Genomic DNA, 4,552 nt, shown 5'->3' with positions numbered 1-4,552 from the left:
CTGAGCAGGCAGAGATCTAGAGGATAAAAGTCATTCTGAGTGCAAAACTGCACTAAGCACAAACACAGAATTAGTTTAGAAGTTGGGCTAACATCTACTCCAAGCCGTCCCTGAAATCAGAATTTTCCAGCAAAAGCTAGCACCCTATATAATTTTAAAATCTTATTAAAATCCTACTTGCATTTCCCTCTACAGGCACATGTAAACATCCAAGCAGATAGTTCAGCTATAAAAATAACAGCCTTCCTGTCATTACAGGACTTTATAACTCCTCATTCACTTAGTATTGAAAAATAGTGAACACTTTTATAAAAGTCTTTGCTAACATACAGACATTATTTTAATGCTTTCTGGAGCTCATATAAAGCCATGGAGTATTGTAGGAAAGGAAGGTATTGTGGTGAGACCATGACAGTAGAAGTTAGCAGATACTTCGTTATTAAATCTCCAAGAATCTTCATGTAAGAAGGGGAACCTCAAGAGATCGATGGCCTCAGGGCCAATGTCAGGTTCCATCATTCATGACCATCTGTGAAGACTTAAGTACCAGTGGCTTACTTTATCCTTGCATTTAGAAAGAAAAGCGCCTCTTTGCTGTATTTAAGATTTTTCAAAACAGAGTTTTGGCCTAGGGCAAAAGTTGATGTGGATAATGAGTTGCTCCAACTTGTCACGACTGATTTGAATCCTGGCATGAGGGAGTGCAGTATCTGAACTTCAGTTCCCCATTCCCTTAACACCCCTGCTTGTACCTCAGTCTACATATTCCTGTACCTGCGCTAAATTAGAAGGCACCCGCTGCTAAAATCAGCCCACCGAAGGCACAAGTGAATAGTGAATAACATCCCAAGACATGCTTTGCCTATGCTGTAAATGCAGATACAGAACAGGTCTTGATTGTTGTTACGCTGGGGCACCTGTTCCACATTTGATCTCTAGGACAGAAAAGGAGATCTGCTTTCTGGCTAATGGAGTAACATTCCTATTGTCAAGAAATTATGAAAACTGAACTCAAACAACAACAAAAGATTTGTTGCTGTAACACATTAAGTGAGATTCCTGTGAAGGAATGCATTTTTGTGCATTACAAATTATTTAAAACCTGCAGTAACTAATATTTCAAAGCTGTGGTGGTTTCAAAATCTCAGCTGAATTGGGAAAGAACAGCTCTGTTTACATTCAGGGCTGGGACTACTCAAAATGAACGATTATAGGACTGTTGGGATTCAAACCCACTTTCTAAAGAAGTACCTAAAATAAACGTATTTTTCAGTCTGTCCTCTGAACTGGCAAAGCTATAAGCATAATTTTCAGTCTGGCAAAAATCACAGGGACTTGGTATGGGTAAAATGCATACACAATTATTTTTTTTAAACCCAGAAAGGTCACAAAGGCTTGGATGACATTTAGGCACCAATGCTGTGAGTTTAGTTGCTACATGAGAGCTGTATAATGCTGAAGAAGTTAAGAGTGCAGGAGAGCTGAGGGAAAAAGTAGTGTTGCATTGCTGGTGCTCAGAAATTTCTGAAATTGCAAAGTACAAGGGGGGAGTTATGGAAGAACTGTTACTTTGGAAAGAAACTCTGACTGAAGGCTGCACTGGCAAAGAGCAGACCTGGCCTGAGTCCCACTGAAATGAATAGTATTAATCATGCAAGTGTGCCCTACGGATCCCATTCATCATCATGAACAAATGTGTATTATACTGCTATAAATAATGATAAGCTGTGCAGAAGTATGCCCCCATTGCAAGGTACAAACTAGCGTTTTCAAGGAGGCATGTTAGAAATTATAATCAAAGACAGGAGTTTAGGAGTATTTAAAGCTGGAGAGGAAAGATGTCACTATGTGTTTCTGAAAGACAGACATAGGAAGCTTTTCCTTACTTTCCACCGCTTTAAAATCTGAACTGCCATTTATCTGTGCTTTCTCCCATCTATGATCTTTCCAAATCTTGTACACTCTGCAGAAAAACATGGTGGTTTTGGCATGCCAACTGGTCTCTACCTTGAATTCACCCTTAATCTCTTGAAAGCGTAAGGGCAGAAATAGCTACTCTGATGGATATGATTCAATTTAAAAGCATCACTCACTAAGACTGCATTTTTATTACTCAGATCAGAAGTTCACTACAGATAAGGTTAATTGGAGAAATATCCACGCAAATAAAAGCTTTCAGTTCCTTTTTATTTTGTCAATAAATATCAGAGTTTGAGAGACAGACGGCTGAATACTAATTCAAGAACTAGACTAGAAATGTATCCTTTAGAGGTGAATTATAAATGAAAATTGTATATATATGGTGTCATTTAACATTCTATTAGAATAAGCAATTTTTTCTGCTTCTTTTTATGGCTTTTTTGTTATTATTTCAATTATGTTAGGCCACAGAAATCCCATTGTGCTATGTATACATGGCAAACCAAAAAGCTCATCAGGTCAATGATATGTGGAAACAAGTTTCCTTTTTAATTATACCAGTATAACTAAACCACTAAGATTTTACTGATGTTACCTCCTTTTCTGTTACCTCCTGCTCCAAAAGACAAGCATCTCTTTGGGAAGACTATCTTAATCTGCTTTCAAATTATATAACATCAATTGCAAAAAAGCATCTTGTACCAAAATAAATACCAGGATGGAAAAATTAAATTGAAATTATATGGAAAAAATATATCGCTGTATGCTATTAGCAGTGTAAATGCACATCCTCCTGTGCACCTGCACAGGAGCCATTAGGGTATGTTTTGGTGGTATGATTAATTATTGACTAGCTCCTTGTGGTCACAGCAGAAGAAACACGTCCAGAGGAAAGATTCAAAAGAGAAATATTGCTTCATCTTAATTGCATCGGGGAAAGAAAAAAAAAAAAGAAAAAAAATCCAAGGTCCACTGCAGATAACAGTAGTGAGAAGACTTTAGTTTTGGAAGAACTTTGATCCTGATGTGGCATGTCACAAGACTGAGATATCTGTTTGCTGCTATCCCAATCCAGAGAGCTCTTCTGGTTTTTGTTAGGCCATTGGCATTTCTAAAATAAGGATCCCTCCAGGAACCGGGCAGCTGAGAAACTACCCCATGCCTAGAGACCTCAGCAACATGTCTGCAAAAGAGCAAGACATCCTAGAAGGGCTATAGGCCACCTGGCTTCAAAGGGAGGTTTCTAATGGGCCAAGTGATTTTCTTGACACCGATTCCAAAGGTGCTGTTCATTCAGTTCTATTAATCAAGTGAAGCAGCTACAATTAGCACACTCAGGAGAACAAACAAGAATTAGGTGGGTGGCACATTTTTTCTGTTGTTATATAAATCTGGCCTGCAATTTGCTAATGCCATTTCTCTGATCTCAGTACTATCGTAGGTGAGTTTGATCTACTGCATAGAGAACCATCCCCTGACTATACTCCAACACAACATCATGAATAAAAATTGAGCTAAACAGAGTACATCATGACAGTAATGTGATCAATGAATGACCAGATCCTAATGAGTCATATTCATAGCGAAGAAAGTCTTGCAATAAAGAAAGGGAAGCTTGATATATTGATTGTGCTATAACATGGATTAATGTGGGGATGAGTGCCTCTATCCATGTATATCTGTGTGGAACTCAAACATGGTGGTGCCCACCTGACCACCAAGGTTTATTTCCTGAGCCTAGGAAAAGCTTGGTACTTGTGCTCTAATTGGCACGATAATCTTGTTTCTGAAGAGGCGGCAACTGTGTAGGCGTTTACTGTGGTGTCCCAGGGGAAGGTACAAAGACCGCTTGGCTTCACAAGGTTTATTTACTGTGTCCACTGGCTCATGAGACATTAGAGAAGCTGGAAGTGGACTGACCTGCTTACAGGTTTGTGTTTGGTGAAGAGCTGCCAGGATGGCATGCAGCCAAGACAAGTGTTGCATCTTCTGACGTGATCCTCTTGTGATAAAGGCTTGAGCCACTAAATATCAGAAAACAACCTGCCCTGGCTTAATACTCACCGCTGCAGTGGAATACACATTGCACAGACAGCCTTGTACTTGGCGAGGAAGGGTCTCTTTGCAGCTAATCTGCATAATCAGACCTGGAGGGCTTGATTTAAACAAAACTGCTACTGTCTGCAGAATAGTATGCAGGCCAGATCACGAGCTCTTTTGGCAACAGACTCCAAAAGAAATGAATTCAAGATGTCCATCTGTGTGGATGTAGAACTTCTTAAATTACCCTTTTCCTATGGAGTTCTTTGCCCAAGAAAGCTAAGCCAGCACCAGACCCCAGATTCCCCTCAACAGAGATCCTTATATATCAGCCGGGAAGATGTTTTGTGCAATGTTCTGTGTAGAGAATGATTTCCTCTTTTTAGTATCAGTTCTGTCTAGTAACTCATAAGAAAAGTGGTGTTGAGGGTTTTTTTAGTCTAGTTTTTTTCCTGAATTTATAATAGTTCTTGGCTTCAATAGCAGATGTTATTAACTGCTTATTATTCAGAAAAAAACCCAGTATTTTGAGTAACCAATTATCTCAAATCATACTTTAATCAAAATGTAAGTCAGTAGCATATACGGAGAA

Source organism: Harpia harpyja, chromosome 12 (assembly GCF_026419915.1).
Source record: "Harpia harpyja isolate bHarHar1 chromosome 12, bHarHar1 primary haplotype, whole genome shotgun sequence".
Classification (NCBI taxonomy): domain Eukaryota; kingdom Metazoa; phylum Chordata; class Aves; order Accipitriformes; family Accipitridae; genus Harpia; species Harpia harpyja.
This window is presented reverse-complemented; position numbering follows the sequence as displayed.